Source organism: Phascolarctos cinereus, unplaced genomic scaffold (assembly GCF_003287225.1).
Source record: "Phascolarctos cinereus isolate Bilbo 61053 unplaced genomic scaffold, phaCin_HiC Scaffold_4;HRSCAF=312, whole genome shotgun sequence".
NCBI lineage: Eukaryota > Metazoa > Chordata > Mammalia > Diprotodontia > Phascolarctidae > Phascolarctos > Phascolarctos cinereus.
In genome coordinates, this window is record NW_027555847.1 from 487,475,724 (window position 1) to 487,493,981 (window position 18,258).

Sequence of the window (18,258 nt, forward strand, 5' to 3'; positions counted from 1 at the left end):
CCTCTCGCTCTGATCTCAGGTCTGAGATTCCCTTCTTGAGACCCACGGTTGAGGTCAGAAAACGTGGGGGCTTCTTCCCTCCAGGCTGTTGTTTGAGAGGAGGCACACGGTGTGAGATTGCTTCGAGTTTCTTTCCTCTGATCACGGACGAGCGGGAAGGGATGCACCCAGGGCGCAGCTCCCCCTTCCACCTCCACGCGGGGAGAGGCTGAAGTGGATGCGGGGGGTGGGGGAGTGGGAAAGGAAGCCACACCGAGATTTTATTTTTTTTCTCTGGATCGGGGCTCGGAGATGCCAGGGCCACGGCTATCCCGCCTGTTCCTCTGCTGGGCGCCGCCCTCGGTCGTCTGTGCCCTTGGCTTTGATGTTGGTGTAGCTGGGTTCGTTGGGTAAGGAAGGGCAGTAGAGCTGGGGGATGGCTTCCCCTAAAATCCAAACAAGCAAGCAGGATTTGAGCGCTTGGGACGAGGCCTGCTAGGGCAGACTGAACGAAGGGGTACAGGAGCTGAGACGTCAGGGAAAGACAGCCGACTCTAGGGTTCTACAGCTCTGCCCCCTCCCCCCACCCCGGCCACCTACCTAAACTCCAGGCTTTGATCTCTTATTGCAGATATATTAGCTATTTCATATCTCCATAACTCTCTATACACACATTTATGTGTCTCGGAGATGAGTGAGGGTATGCCTAAGAACCTTCACAGGTGCAAGCTTTGAATTACTTAAGGGAGTATTAGTGATCTGAAAGTTTTTTTTTAACTTTTCCAAAATAGTATAGCTTTATCATCTTTGGAGAATATGGATGTTGGGGAAAAATTAGTGTATTTCATTTCAGGAGAAGATTTTTGTCATACACACAGGATCATGTCCAAATAATTGGCAATATATGCCTTTTCATCATCTCTACAAAGACTTTATGGATTTACGTAGGTGTTCTTGACTTTTTTGCAAGACTCAATAGATGTGACATAGTTTCCTCTTAAGTTAATGGAATAAAGTCACCTGAACTCACTGTATAAAAAAAAGTTACACTTTATAGAATTTTTAGGTAATGATTGATAATGTTTGGAACTGTCAACTGAAGTATCACTTTCTATGTCGATATTCATTCATTCATTTATTCAGCTAGTCAACAATCATTTACGGAATGTAAATTCCTTGGGGGCAGCTACTGGTTCTTAGACTACTATAGTACTTTGAAAGTATCTGGTGGTTAGTAAACATTAATTAAATTGAATTGGGTGATTTCTTTGTGCATGACACTCAGGTAGTATTTGAAATTATTTTAAACCATTGGAATCTATTATTGACTAAAATAACTACACTAGAGGTATAGGGTGCTTTTTAGCAGGAATCAAACAAATATCATAAAGTAAAATATGAAAATATGGTATAATAATTCAATATCATAGAAAACTTTGATTCTCTTATCATATTTGACCAGAGCTCTGTATCAGTAGATTTATCAAAGTAGTATATTTTCCAACAATAAGTAGGCCTAGTTCACAAACTTCTGAGAGTACTAGGGAATTATATGATTTACATAATCAGGTGCCATTAGAGTTGTTGAATGCGGGCAGGGTTACTACCTTATTAAGTTGTATGGCTTTATAAAAAGCTAATTAATCAGAAAGTACAACCAGAGAAAACTTAAAAACTCAGAGGGGCTGAATTTTTAAAAAATCCCTTTCTTACTCCTCCATCTTCTGATTTTCTTTCTTTTTTTGGAAAGGAGGAGAGAACTCTTTAAAAGGAAACTATTATGGAAAAGTTTCCAGGATGCTATCTTTTGAGGAGGTTCCACAGAAGGGTAGTAAGTGACTAAAAATGATGAGAGATTGGGATGCTATTCTAATATTTGAGAATAGTACAGAGATGAAAATTATTTTAGTTGAAGGAAAAAGGAAGTAACACCAGGGCAGAATGAAAAGATAAATATAAAGAATTAGAGTAAATAACAAAATCTTGCCTTCCTAACTCTGATGCCACATTCTGCAAGAAGTCTTCTCATCCTGTAGGAGAAATTTTTCTTTCCTTCCTCAAGTTTATCATAGTCTTTGTCTGGACCTCTCCTTTGTACCAGTTTTACTCTCCCTGTATCATAATCACTTGTGTATGTGTCCTTTCTTTGGATTTTGAAGGAAGAGCCATATTGAGAGCCATATCTGTCTTTGAATCTTCAAAGCATAGCTCATAGTACCTTACATATAAAATGCATAGGACCTTGGACATAGTACAATTCATTTCCTTACCTTTAAGAATATAGTTAAACTAAACTAGACATACTAATGAACCAGCAAGTATTTATTGAATAATGACAAAGTTCAGGACGCATTAAAACTGGTGAGATACTAGTTGGGGGTAATTTTCTTCCTTCCTTCCTTCCTTCCTTCCTTCCTTCCTTCCTTCCTTCCTTCCTTCCTTCCTTCCTTCCTTCTTCTCTTTCTTTTTCTTTCTGTCATCTATTTGTCTTTCTAGAGATCATCTATATCTAAGTATATAGTTATAGATATGTATATCTATGTCTGAAGCAATTAGGTGGCTCAGTGGATAGAGTACTGGAGCAGGAGTCAGAAAGACCTAAGTTAAAATCCAATCTCAGACACTCACTAGCTGTGTGACCCTGGACAAGTCACTTAACCTGTCTTTGCCTTAATCCATTGGAGAAGGAAATGGCAAACCACTCTAGTATCTTTGCCAGGAAAAAAAGGTCAGGAAAAGTCATGCACTACTGAATGACTGAGCAACAAATATCTATGTCTATATGTACAGAAAGTTTGATAAATACCTAATATGGAAAAGAAATATAGATAAATATCAAACGAATGGTATATCCATTAATTGTTATAGGAGTTGGGAGGAAGGAAAGAACATTTGTAGGCTTAAGTGATTAAGAAAAACTTCATGGAGGATGTGGGTCTTGAAGGGACCCTGAGGAATGTGGTAGAATTTATTTAAGCAGAGAAGTGCATGGAGTGCATCAATGAGTGAAGTTAAATAAGAAACTTTTATTTTTAAAGTCTTAGATTATAACTATTGCTACCATTATCATGCAAACCCTTATCACCTTATACTTGGACTATTGCAATAGCCTCCTGGTAGATCTGCCTGCTCAGATTTCTCCTCACTCCAATCCATTCTCCATTTAGCTACTAAAATGGTTTTCCCAAAACACAAGTCTGACCATGTCACACACACTCCTACTCAATAAACTCCAATTTATTACCTCCAGCCTTATTATCTATGGGATCAAATACAAAATACTCTGTTTGACATTCAAAGCCCTTCATAACCTAACCCCTTCCCACCTTTCCAGGCTTCTTATGCCATTCTCCTCACCATATATACTCTTCAATCCAGCAACACTGGCTCCCTTACCATTCCATGGATAAAACATTCCATCTCTCTATTGTAAGCATTTTCTATGGCTGTACTCCATCCCTGAAATGCTCCCTCACCTCTGCTCTGCCTACTGACATCCCTGGCTTTCTTTTAAGTCCCAGCTAAAATCCCATCTTCTATAGGAAGTCTTTCCCAACTCCTCTTAATTCTAATGCCTTTCCCTATCTTAATTATTTCCTATTTATCCTGTATATAGCATGTTTGTACGCATTTGTTTGCTTCTTGTCTCCTGCAGTAGATTGTGAACTCCTTGAGGGCAGTGTCTTTTGCATCTTTTTCACATCCTTAGCACTTAGCACAGTACCTGGCATATAGTAGGCACTTAGTAAATGTTCATTGATTGATAGATAAAACCCTACCCATCTTTCCCATGTTCAAATGTCACCTTCATTATCAAGTTTTCCCCATCTAACTCTTCTCTGAATAGTGGCAACAGTTTGTACTGTTGTCATAGTATCTTTCATATTCTATGTTGTGAAAATGTTCCCACTAATGTGGTTTTGCAGTAATGCTATTAATACATTATAACCAAATACCACTATAAGGAGATTTAGTTTATAATTTTAACTGAATAGGCAGCATTGTTCAGTCATGATGTAAAACAGGTGGTCAATGAGCCAATCAACAAGTATTTATTAAGTGCTTATTATATGCTGAGTTCTGTGATAAATACTGGGAAAGACAATGGAAAGAAAGACAAGATACTTTTTGCTCAAGAAACTCACATTCCAATGGTTGAGACATCATATAAATAACTAGGTACACACAAGAAACATATAGAATAGATGAAAGGTAACTTGTGTTTAGTTACTTCAGTTGTGCCTGACTCTTTGTGATTTCTTGGCAAAGATACTAAAGTGTTTTACCATTGCCTTCTCCAGCTAATTTTAAAAATGAAGAAATTGAGGCAAAGTGACTTGCCCACTGGTCACGTAGCTAGTAAGTGTCTCAGGCCAGATTTGAACTCAGGAAGAAGAGTTTTCCTGATTTCAGGCTGGACACTATATCCATTGTACCTACCTGGTAGCCTGTCTAACTACCTGGTAGTTTATTTCATTTGAAGTCCTGTTCTGGAGGAATATATTATGATATTAGGTGAGATATACCTTTACTTTTGTTGCAATAAAAGCTACCTCACTGGCTGAGTTTCTTGAAGGCAAGGGCTATATTTTTTTAAATCAACTTTTGTGTCCCCTTAATGCTTACACATGGTAGCCACTTGAAAAAATATTTGTGGAATTGAATATATAACTTTTGATATTTAACAATGTTAATTGTCATGGCATTTTCCTTTAATGCACAATCCACATTCATTACAGTTTGTTCCCTCTGTACCCATTGTAGAGATATAAAACAGCTAGTTTGTAGCAAGAAAAGGGACCATGATCAATGTCCAGAGCATAGGTAGCCCTGGTGTAAGCAAAGCATAATGAGCCTCATCGACCCATACATAAGCTCCAGGTTTTGTGAACCTTTGTGTTTTGCTATGTTTAAGGAGATATATTTGTATATTATTTTAGGAGAGATAATAAGTAGCAGTAATCCTTAATACTTAAGCTTCTGTTTTCATTTTTACTTATTTGTGTCATAATTATTACAGTACTTTTCAGTGTCCATGGGTGTGATTATAACTCATTTGATGCTGTGTAACAAAGGTTTTATTTAGTTTTTGCTAAGGTCCCATTTTCTAGCCAAAGCTTCAAATCTGACAGAATTCAAAAGCTACTGAACTTCCCTTAAAGAACAAAGGGCATTAAACCAAGCCAGTGAATACAAATAATTGTGCTGTCTTGCTTGGAGTTTTAAACCCAATAGCCTTTTAGATACACTTCACCTAACTGTTTACTTTTACAAAACATGGAGACATTCTCTAGCACATGGCATAGGACATGATGCTTCAGAATTAAACTTTGAAAATTATCATTTATTAGTCATTGTAAATGAATCGAAATTTTGTAGAGACAGATTTTACTGTTCTCTCTTTTATCAGAATATGAAGGGCAGTCATTAGAAATGCAGATGTGACCTTTAGGTTTCAAGAGCTGAGATTATCCCATCATTGAAATATTCTGGGTGGGAGTTGAATTTCATATAATTTTCACAGTCTTACAGAATTTTGAGTTTGAAGAGACCCTAGACATAATGTAGTCTATAACCCTCATTTTATAACTGTGGAAAATTAGGCTCAGAAATGGCTCAAGATTATAGTAAATAGCGTAATGCAAAGAAAAGAGCCATGGATTTGGATCTATGGGACAATCTGGGTTCAATTCTCAGCTCAGAGAATGATTGACTGTATGACTTTGTACCTCTGGCCTTCAATGTCTTAATCCATAAAATAAAGGAGTTGGAACTCTGTGGGTTCTTCTAACACTAAATTCTATTGATCCTGTATTAGGTATGTGTCATTTTAAAGTATTTTTGGTACTTGGGAATCAGCTAATACAATGGCCTACTGAACTTAGTGAAGGAATTGAGAATTAAAAAGTCTGGAAACAAACTTGCGACATAACCTAGACTAGAAGGACTTTTACAGTCTTTGAATATCATGAGTCTTAGAGCAGAGATGTCAAATGCTGCTGAATGTCACCCTATGTTGGTACAAATGCAGCCCAAATGAAATTTAAATGTAATTGAGAAATATTTAACAAAATAAATAATACAAGGTATCTTTAGGGCACATCATTGAACTAATAAGAAAATCGGCTGTTGCTCTGTGACTTGTATTTGCAACTTACCAGCTTCTCAAATGTGCAGTGTGTGGTCTCAGTTAAATTTTTAAGGAAACGAACATCCCTCCCCAGGCAGCTAAGTAGTGCAGCTGATAGAGTGCTGAGCTTGGAGTCAAGAAGACTCATGCACTAAGTTCAAATCTGGCCTCAGATACTTAGTAGCTGTGTGACCTTGGGCAAATCACTTAACCCTGTTTGTCTCAGTTTCCTCATCTGTAAAATGAGCTAGAGAAGGAAATGACAAACCACTCCAGTATCCTTGCCAAGAAAACCCCAAATGGGGTCACAAGGACTCAGACACAACTGAAACAACTGAACAACAACAGCCCTCCCTGATCAAGCCAAAGGAAGGAGTTGCATTTTTATCACAGAGGCAATCAGCCCTGGATCTGGAAGGAATTCTTTTCTTCAAAATGAGTACTTGTCGTCTTTCAGGTCAGTGTCATGCAGTGAGTGTTGGAGTTGAGAACAGTGAAATAGTCAAGAACTAGAACCTTGTTATATTCCGTGTTCCAGTTGAGTAGGTGGTGACTGACTAGAGCTGAGCTGAGTATGTAACTGTTGTTTCTTTGTGGTGGTCACATTGAAAAGTTCTTGTATGGAATTATAAGGAGTTAGCATGTGCCGCCTAGGGTGATAACACTGTCAGCATTATTAATAGCAATAATATACAAAGCATAGAAGTTGTACATTTTGATTATTCAGGTCAGTGATCATGATCAATACAACAGAATTCCCTTATCTTTTTTTTTTTTAGAGTGAACATACAGCAGTGCAATAATTATCTGCTGGATAATGGGTAAGGTTCCTAAATAGCAACCTCAGATCTCTGCAGTTGGCCCACAGATATAGGTTTATGAATTTCTCTGGGATGTGGTGTTTTTGTGATGCTGACTGAATTTAGTTGATAATATCTGTTAATAGTAATTTTAAAAATAGTTTTTCAAAGGGTCCTTGGAAGGAGATCCTGAAACATGCACCATCTTTTTTCCTGACAAAGTCTGAGCTGATCCCACTGGGATAAACTGCTGCTATTACCTTCAAAGGATTGCCTTGATTTTCTACTTCAATGAAGATTTTCCTTTGGTGTATATGTTACTGATTTAATATGAAGCACCTACAACCTATGGAGAACACTGAATGAATTTTGAGCTTCTATAATATATTGAAGACTGTACATAGAGCCTCAAATTTATATTGTCCACATTGTGCATTGATCAGAAGATTTTTTTTAACTTTGCAGAAGATTAAGAGGTAAATTTTAAGAGCAAATAAAATAAGCCAAATAGATTTTTAAAATCAGATCTGTGATTTCATTGATATTGGGAATTTCAGGTGAGGAAATGCCCTCTACCAATACTGATTTACAACTGTTGTGAAATTGATGGTTTTGCAGATTTGCATGGGGGCACTGAGAGATTAGGTGATTTAATTAGGGTCACATACCCAGTATGTGTCAGAAGTGAAACTTGAATCCAAATCTCCCTGACTCTGAGCCAACCTCTCTATATTCTATGCCACACTGCTACTCTAATAGCAAAACAGATATTTTAAATTATTTTCTTGCAGATAGATCCATTAGCATTTCATAAATTTCACATCAAAAGCCATGTCATAAATTCCATAATGCAAAGGAACATCTGCCTGCTATTATGTAATTGAGTTTTAGTACCACAAATATAATGTATCTCTCTATTAGATCTTGGATGAATCTTGATGGACTCTCTCCAGCATAGAGCAATTTTTTTGTCTTGATTGTTTAAGGATAGGGTAGAAGAGAAAAAGTGAGTGCTGTACTCATCACTTTGCTTATATTAGTAGAATAAGTCGTGGCATGAAAATATTACCTTTGTATTATACTTTTGGAAGATAGACAGCTAGGTGGTACAGAGATAGAGTACTGGACTTGGAGGTAAGGAGACCTGAGTTCAAATTCAGCCCCAAACATTTAGTAGCTGTGTAATGCTGGGTGAGTCACTTAACCTATCTACAAATTAGGGATAATAATAGCACCTGCCTCCTAGGGTTTTTGTGAGGATAAAATGAAGTAATATTGGTAAAGCCTTTTGCAAACTTTGAAGTGCTGTATAAATGCTAGCTATTACTATTACGTCTTGGTATTAATCCTCTCCTTTACCTCCACCCCTTTTGGGAAATAAATGAACAAATGGAATTTGTAGAGGGTAGAAGAGGCGGGAAGTGGCAATGTGGAAAGAAGGTAGTCCTTAGTGCAGAATATCATTAATCTCAGTAAAACCAGGATTCCTTTTAATCTTGTTCTTGAGAAAATAATTTAATTATTAGGTAGCACTGTAGAACATGGCTCAACCTGCATCCTTTGTAAATATCAGAAACAACAAGGAGGGGTGTGTTGAACTGTGGCTATGCTGTATTTTGAAATACCTATTTGAAAAGTGAAAATTCAGTTATTATCCATATGATTTATTGAAGTATAACCTGGGCCAGGACTCCACTTAAGGATTCTGGCCTCACATAGACTGGGTTCGGTTCTGGAGACCTTACCCCACCAAAATCAGTTTTTCTCTTGGCTCATTTATGCCCCTACCCTGTAATTTCTCTCTAGGGAAATCTCCCAAATAAAGTTTAGGTATACCTTGTGTCAGAGTTTCCTCAGATGTGAGTAACACGGTCCCTAACTCTAGCATAGGCATTCAGTGTGCAATATAGGAATCAGGTTTGTGACAACCTTTACTTCACCTTTTCAAAAAATTCACAAAACACAATAGACTCATAGGAGCTTGTGAACATTAGTGGTGTAAATGTTCTTATCCCATTTTCAGTTGAGGAAAAGAGATATGAAGTGACTTGTACTGCTCACACACTAGAAAGTATTGGAGCCAGAATTTCATAGGATCATAAATCTAGAGATCAAAGGGAACCTTAGAGACATCTAGGCCAACCTACTCATTTAACAGATGGGGAGACTGAGACCTAGGGAGATTAAAAGACTTGCCTAATGTCAATAGGTAGTAAGCATTAGAAGTGGGATTTGAACCAAGGGCCTCTGGTTCCAGATCTGTGCCTTTCCTCATTGTACCAGCTGAAGCCAAGGTCCAATATTCTTTTTTTTTTTTACCACACCTCTTTCAATCAGCATTTATTTACTTATTTATTTTTTGCTTAGGCGATCAGAGTTAAGTGACTTGCCCAGGTCACACAGTTAGTAATTGTCAAGTGTCTGAGGCCGAATTTGAACTCAGGTCCTCCTCACTCCCAAGGCCAGAGCTCTATCCACTGTCCCACCTAGCTGTGCCTATTTTTTTAAAAAATAAATTTTAATTGATATCTTTGTTTTTCTGTCACCTAAAATTTCCCCTGTATTCCTCCCAGAGAGCTATCTTATGTAACAGATACCTTTTTTTTAAAGAAAAAGAAGAGAAAACATCAGCAAGATCAATAAATGCATCAAAAAAAAATTGAAAATATATGTGATGTTCCAAACCCATGCATTTCCCACGACTGCAAATGAGTGGGGACAGGTATCTTCTTATATCTCTTTCTTGGGACCATGCTTTCAATGAATGTTTATTAAAATTGCCTACTATGTACTAGATGCCAGAGGTACAAAGGTCAAAAATGAAATAGTTTCTGCCCCCAAGAAACGGATAAGAAAATACAACATATATACAAATCATGGGTAGAGGGCGCTGTCAACTGGGGGAGATCAGGACAGTGCTTGTGTGGTAGGTGATACTGAGCTGAGCCCTGAAAGAAGCATGGGATGTCACAAAGCTAGTTTAAGAGGAAGTGTATTCCAGGCTGGGGGTGGGGTGAGGGAGGCACAGCTTGTGCAAAACTGTGGAGATGGTAGATGGAAGTAAATTGTGAACTTACCTGGGGCATATATTACTCCTTCAACTTGTGTTACTTTCACTGTATGGAATTTAGTGCTGTGGAACATACAGGGCAAATTCATAAATTTTCTAACTGATTTCTTTTGCTTTAGCTGGGGGATATGATGTCCAAAACAAACCACTTTGGGAAATTCAGAAAGGTATCAAATTTGGGCCATTGCTTGGACAACTTTGAGGTTTTTAAAGTATTTTCCTGAGCATCAAGACTCCTCTCTAAATTTGCCTGTTGGCTGAGTTCTGAGTCACCTTTGTGACACAGAAGTTCATTTATCTTGGTCCAAAGTTATTGCCTTTAGCCCTATTTCTATGTGTTATTCTTAGGACAGCTGGACAGAGTTGGAGATTTCCTAATCTCTAGGTAGCTATTTTTGTGGCATTGCCAGAGACCATATTTCCTGGTTAATTAGCAGGGAGTAGGCTATGCCCAGTGATCAACATAGTAAATTGCACACAGTGGATACTTAATTAATGTTAATTAAATTAAGTTGAATTCTGTGGATTTGGGGAATTTTGGTAACATTTACCATTTGCATTTATTTTTCAGGATTAAAATAATATAATTTAGAATGACAATAAACCAGGTTTGCAAATAAATAAAATGAATACAACCTCTTTACTCTTATTTCTCAGCTGTAATTGACCTCTCAAATTCATTGTTTATACTTGGAGGCTTTTTCATTAGGAGACAAAGTGACATAATAGAAATGGACACAGATAGAGCTAGCTGACTTAGATTACTATTATTTCTGCGCCACATCCAGTCTTACAGTTAGAAAAAAACAACAATGAATGATCAAGTCTCATTTATGTAGCATTTTCTGTGCAGTCTTCTGAGCTGCACATATCTGCTCTTTTCTCCTGGATTTTCTGTTAGAACCAATGAAATATAGAAGTAGGAATGGAATTGCTCTGGGTTAATGTAAAAGATAAATTGATTTACCAGGGTTGTAAAAGATCATAATTATTTTTTAACTTTATTTTTATCTTTTTAAATATACATTTTATTTCTACTCCAATTACATAAAACAATTTTAAAACTTTAAAAAAAAATTTTGAGTTCTAAATTCTATCCTTCTCTCCCCTCCCCCTTTCCTGAGATGGCAAGCAATCAGATATAGGTTATACATGTGCAGTCATGTAAAACATTTCCATATTAGTAATTTTGTATAAGAGGACTCAAATAAAAGAAAAAGAATGAAAGTGAAAAATAGCATACTTCAGTCTGTATTCAAAGAATATATCAGTTCTTTTTCGGAAGATGGATGGTATGCTTCATCATTAATCCTTTGAGATTGTCTTGGATCATTGTATTGCTGAGAATAGCTAAGTCATTCACAGTTCTTTATCAAATAATATTGCTGTTACTGTGTATAACGATCTCCTGGTTCTGTTCACTTCACTTTGCATCAGTTCATGTAAATCTTTCCAGGTTTTTCTGAAATCGTCCTGCTTGTCATTTCTTATATCACAATAATATTCCATTACAATCATATACCACAGCTTGTTTAGCCATTCCCCAATTGATGGGCATCCCCTCAATTTCCACAAAAAGAGCTTCTATAAATATTTTTTGTACAAATAGATACTTTCCCAAAAGATCATAATTCTTTATGAGGTTTTTAAAGAGGGCAAAAGAAGACTTTGTGTTTCTTATTCTCCCAGGATTCAAACTTGAGGCATGAACTCTGTGGATATTAAATTTGTTTGTTTGATGCCTGGAAACTTGATTACTTCTACCAACATACCTCTGGTCTGCCTCTGGGTTGAGATTTTCCCTGGGGATAGCTCATGGAAGTGCTCTCAAGATATTAGGCCCTTCATTGAGAGAAGACAGCTTAACATCACAGTCCCCTTAAATGCTGAGATCAATACACTAAGATTTTCACTAAGACTCAAGGCTCATATCTTCTCTTTCTCTGGCTGTACTTGAAGTAGGAGACAACTTTTTTGGCTCAGCTGGAGTCTACTTTCTATCTGCCCAACATAGACTAGTCCTTGAAGATACCTTCTGCAGTTCTGGTATACCAGAATGGTACTCCTTCTAACTAGTGATCAACAGAGCACTTGTTGATAGCTGACCTCATCCCATGCTGCCTACACTCCACGATCTACCTTCCCTTTGGGATTCTCAGCTTCAATATGTGCATAAGAAGTGCATGCAGGGTCACAGTATTTCTATAGTGATTTAATGACACTTTCCTTCAAAGCTCAGCTGAAGTCCTGTCTCCTACATGAGATATTTTCTGATCTGCCTCACAATGATTATTGCCTTCCAATTCCCTTGTATTTACTGTGTATGTTCCAACAAGGGGTCCTCCACCCATAAATCAAAGTTATTCATAAGTATTTGAAAGAGAGCAATAGAAACCTTGTTCAATCTCTAATCATCAAAGAGGGAAATTTATGGTCAGCAAAGGTGTTCACTAATGTGTTATCCAGGATAGACTCCAAGTTGAAGAAGGATTCTTTATAGATGGTGAGGTCCTCCAGAAGCTTCTGCTTGCAGATGGCATTGTTCTGGTTGCATCAAGCCCTGGAACATTGCAAAGCTTCCTAGAAGAGATCTCCCACCAAAAGTTATTGGCCTGACTGTCTACATAGGAAAGGCCAAATGGATGATAAATGTTGGTTGCTAAGATTATGACATACAGTTAGATGGACAACCTTTACAGTTTGTCTATTGATGTGCATCTATGGGACAAATAGTGAAAATAAGTTGGGTCTGGAATTAATCAGAAGGATGAAAATGAGCTAGATTGCATTCAGGAAATTGCAAAGGAGTTTGAGTTTCTGGACTCCAACACCATACTTGCAGTCTCACTTTGCAACATCATCTGCTGTGCTGGTTCCCTTCTGCCATTAGTAAGCTCCTCCTGGGGCTTCCATTTTGTGTAGGTGCACAGCCTTTATTCCCCTTCCAGATGTGCCTCTGACTTTCTGGACTTCAACATCATGCTCCAGTGCTTGGTACCTTCACCCTGCCCACCTCCACCCCCACTTTCCAATTCCTTTTGTGCATTGTCTTCCTCCCTTAGATGGTAAGTTCTTTGAAGGCAGGGACTGTCTTTCTTTTTGCTTGTATTTGAATGTCCAGCCACTTAGTACAGTGCCTGGCACATAGTAAGTGCTTAATCAGTGTTGGTTGCCTTGCTTTAATGAGCCCAAGATTTTCTTGGAAATAAAGGCCCATCTTTTTAATACCAATATTCTCTCAGTGTTGTATGAACACATGGCCTGGAACACAATAGTCTCCAAAGAATTGAAAAGGAATATTTGACAGAGAGAAGCAAAGAGGTGTATGGTGGGTGTAAGCAGTCGTGTCTGCAAGGAATTTTGAAAAAGAATAGGAATGAAATATGTCATCAGGGAAATGTACTGTAGGAAAAGAAGATGAGCTGGTGAGATGATAAGGGTGAGGAATGATAAGTAGCCTCCAGAGAGTTCCATGGGTATTCTTTCAATGTCAGGACAAAGCAAGGAAAGCCTCCAGCAGGCTGGGTGGACCTCAAGGGCTGATTTATGGGAAGACACAAACAAGGGTTACACAAGATGGGCAGATAGGGATGGATTGTTACCTGCCTCACTGAAGAGAACCTTTAAATTGATGAAATCACATCTGAGATCACAGACATTTGAGACCACAGAGTATTTGAGTATATTTTGATCTAATTTAATGTACATTTTGTTTCCTCCAAAAAAATATAAGCTCCTTAAGTTCAGGGAATGGTTTCTTTTTTTTCTCTTTGGATCTCTTGATTATAGCACAGTGCCTGGCACATAGTAGGGTATTTAAGAACTCCTTGGTGATTGGTCAGTATTTTTTGACCTGAAGACATGAGGCAAGATGTAGAGACTACATAGAGTTTGAAAGAAAAAAAAAAGGAAAAACCCACATTTGGCAGGATTAGGAAGAGGCACAGTAGTACAGCTATACCTACATCCATGCATCCATGTGTGATCCCCTTTCCTAGTAGTTGAACCAGGTCTTTTAAGGCCCACAGATGGATAAGTGATTGTTTCTGTCCTATTGATCGGAGCAAGCAGAGTAAGTGCAGAATGGGGCATCAGCTTGTCCAATACTCAACTTTCTTGTCTCCTTCCATTTTGCTGTAAGCAGAGGAGATCGATCCCCAGCCTCATACTTACCCATTGTGGTGACAGTGATAATCTCCTATGTGGCCAGTTGCCTCTTTAAAGAAGCTAGACAGGTTGTCACAGAATGTGAAGTTTTTAAAGAAGAGATCAGAGGACAGAGAGAGATGGGTCTGCAACAAGGAAAACCAGTTTGATTGACTCCAAGATGTCATCTCATAAAAATACTGTATCTCAACAGAAAGTCTCTACTTGAGAGTACAGAAAAAATTGACATAATTGCTGAGTCACTGTCTGTGATTTTAGAAAGATAGTGGAGAATAGAAAAGATACTGCAGGACTGAAGGAGAAATGTTGCCTTGATTTTCATAAAAGGTAAAAAGATGCAATCTGTAGATTATAGACATATTGACTTTAATTCCTAATAAAATTCTAGAACAAATTATTAAAGCAGTTGTTTGCAAGCATTTAAAGTGGAAAACAGTAACACTAAGAGGCATACTAGGCTAACTGAATTTCTTTTTTCTTTTTTTAAACTATTTAAAAAAAATTAACAAGTATTTCTCTCCCTATCTCTCCTATCAACTGCAAATAAAATAAAAACAAAACCTATGCAACAAATACGTGTAGCTAAACAGAACCAATTCCCATATTGGCCGTAACTAAAAATGTGTGTCTTGTTCTGCATATTTAGCCAATCACCTCTGTGTCAGGAACTGGGTGGCATTTATCTTTATCACTGGTATTGTGGAATTTTCAATTGGATAAGCATTTATTATATACCTTCTATGTTCCTAGGCACTGTGCTAAATTCTAAGAACTATTTTAAGTTGTGCACTAAGACACAAACAAAATAGTCCTTGACCTCAAGGAGCTGAAATTTTATTGGTAGTTTCCAGCATGTAAATAGGTGTACAAATACAAAATAGATACGATGCAAATATTTTTAAAAATTCATTTGTGGGGGCAAGAATAACTTTGTTGGTTAGGAAAGGTTTATGTAGGAATCAATACTGGAATTGAGCAATGAAGGTAGCTAAGCATTCCAAGAGGGGTGGGTATCCAAAGCATGGGATTCAGTTTGTGCCAATGTATGGAGGCAAGAGGTGAAATATCATCTACAGAAAATATCAAATGGGACTGTTTGGTTGGAAAGTAGAATATATGAGGGAGAGTAATGAGAAGTCAGTCTAGAAATGCTGATTAGGCCCAGATTGTGAATGACAGAAGAGTTTGTATTTAATCCTGAGGTAGCAGGGAGCCACTGAAACTTCCTGAGTAGGGGGGGGTGCCATGGCCAGATATGTACTTTGGGAACCTTATTTTGTCTTTTGAGAGGGTTGTTAGATTCATACATCTGGAGAATAATGTAGATATTTTGCTTAGATTTCAGCAATACCATTAAAAAGTCTCTCATGTGATCCTTGGACCCAAGATAGAGAGCTATGGGTTAGGTGATAGTACAGCTAGGTGGACTGAGAACTGGTTGAATACCTGAACCCAAACAATAACCACCAATGAGTTGGTGTCACCTTGGAAGGACATATCTAGTAGAAGGCCCAGGGATCTGTTTTTGTTCCTTGGACTGTACTGTGATGACTTGGATAAAGACATAGATTTCACACTTGTCAAATTTGCAGATGACACAAAGATGGGAAGGATAGCTAATATGTTGAAGGCAGAGTCAGGCTCCAGAAAGATCTGAATAGGCTAGAACAATGGAACAAATCCAGTGAAAATCCTCAATAAGGATTAGTTTCTGCATTTATATTCCAGTAATAAATTTCAAAGGTACAAGATAGAGGAGGTATGACTATACAAAATCTATATGAAAAAGCTTGCAAGTTGAGGCTTTAGTGGACATCCTTCTTGAAGCGATTTCATAGTCTGACATGGTAACTCCCCCAAAAGCTAATGATATCCTAGGCTACATTAAGAGAGGCCTCATATGCAGAATGAGGAGAATGATAGACCTACTATTCTCTGCTCTGGTATTATCACGTCTAGGCTATTATATTCCATTCTTGTTGCCACATTTTAAGATGGGTTTTGACAAGCTGGAGAGCATGGAGAAAAGATGAACCAGGGCAGGGTATTCCTGCAGGGAATGGGAAGGAGTGAGATAAAGATTTAAAGAGGAGAGAGGTTAGCCTTGGCAAGGAGAGTTATTATATCTTCAGAGAAGGAAAAAAGAGAAGTGCTTTAAGAATGGAAAAGTGTTGACTTGTGGAGAGCAAATGAGGGAGGTCTGGATGAATAATCTCTTTCGTGGTCTTAGGGGTGGGGCCTGCAGTATTGAGACTGATCTAGATAAGGGAGAAAAGATGAGGGTAGAGAACAAAAGCCTTCCCAGCACCTTCTCAAACCTCATTGTTCCCTTAGACTTTTTATTGTTCTGATTGGCATTATCTCTGTTGTCCTCTGACTTTACTATAGAGACTCCCAAGTTCCTAGAGTATCCATCAAGTTTGGGTTTTCTTCTAAAATATAGATGATTCTTATAGTCAGTCTCTAAAATAGCTAAATACTTACCTTACATTATCATCTATATGCCCTTTTGTTCCTCCTCCCTAGGACTAAGAAGAACGAAGAAAGAGTATGTATATGTCTGTGTGAGGAGGGGGCAGGGCTATAGGAGGGAATCTTGTAAACTCTCTGTTCACTTTTGTTGGTTAGCAGGAAAATCTTTAGACAACCCTAAAAGACCTGCATGCTTGCTTATGAGATAAGAGGATGGAGAGATGCTGAGACCATTCTTTTCCATAGTTAACCTGGAAAAGAGAGAAATCTGTCAGGAAGTAACACTGGGTGGCTGTGGAATGTGAAATAGAGGGATCAGTGTCGAGTCTACAGAAGGACTGACAAGAATCATGGGCAATTGGATATTCAGGCTTCTGAAATAGGGCATCGACACTGTCTCTGAATAATCCAGGACATTCTAGATTCTAAAATAAAGGCAGAATGTGTGAAGCTGTCTGATTCTAGAGAAGACTGGGCTGGGGCTTTGTCAGTTGGGCTATATTCAAGGTGAAAATCATAAGCAGTGTGGTACAATGGAATGAGGGAGCTATGACATTAGAATTCTTGTTCTCGTTTCTATGGCTATAAATTGGTATGAACTTGGGCAAATCTCTTCACCTCTCTGGTCCTCAGCTTCCTCATTTGTGAAGTGTGAAATGAAGTCCCTTTTTAAAATTTTTATTTATTTATTTCAAAAACCGTTTTCGATTAATTAATTATTTATTTACTTTTTGAAGTCCCTTTTAGCTCTGACAATCTATGTGATATTTCGGGTGAGGGCAAGGAATAGGATGGAACCAGAGAATCAGAATATAGGGCAGAACTGCATAGGCAGTCTGGTAGGCAGGCTATAGATAAGGAAAACTTAGTTGGACAGACAGGCAGGTGTCTGGTTGAAGAGCTGGGGTCAGGAGCAGAAAAGTTGAAGTGCCAAGTGAAGCAATAGTTGGGCTGAGGCCAGAACAGCATCTGGGATTGCTCCCCACCATTCTTATTGTGCCAACAGAGGCTTTCTGCCAAGTGCCACCTCCTTAACAAAGCAGCTTCTTTTAAGCAGGCCTGCTTCGACATAATCTGCATCAGTCAGATAGGACCAGTGTATTCAGGGTTTATGAATTTTGTTGGGACTCATTTCATCTCTTTCATCCCAGGAGTCTTCTGAGTCTGGGGAGGCAGGCAATGCTTTGTTATTAGAATAGGGGGAGGCCAAATGGACATGAGTTCCTGGGCCTTCATTGATTTGGCAGTGACAGGGCATTTGCCCAACATCCTGGCAGTTCCATTCCCACCCCTAAGAAATCCTCTGACCAAGCTGTTGGGACACAGGTTTAGTTGGGTTCCTGGTGGTTTTGTTGTTGTTGTTTTTCAGTTGTGTCCAACTCTTCATGACCCTATTTGAGGTTTTCTTGGCAAAGATACTGGAGTGATTTGCCATTTCCTTCTCCAGCTCATTTTACAGATGTGGAAACTAAGGCAAGCAGGGTTAAGTGACTTTCGTAAGGTCACACAGCTACTAAGTGTCGGAGGCCAGACTTGAACTCAGGAAGATGAGTCTTCCTGACTTCAGGCCTGGCACTCTATCTACTGCACTGTGATGTTTAAAAAGTTTAAGAGACATAATTTCTGGGTAATTTAATTAT

At 38.3% G+C, this 18,258-nt stretch overlaps 1 protein-coding gene across 2 annotated transcripts in view; it reads left to right on the plus strand.

Moving 5' to 3' along the window:
• Window positions 1-18,258, plus strand: part of LOC110212513 (ethanolaminephosphotransferase 1-like) — a 155,522-nt gene that overhangs the window by 773 nt on the left and 136,491 nt on the right. The window lies entirely within an intron of this gene.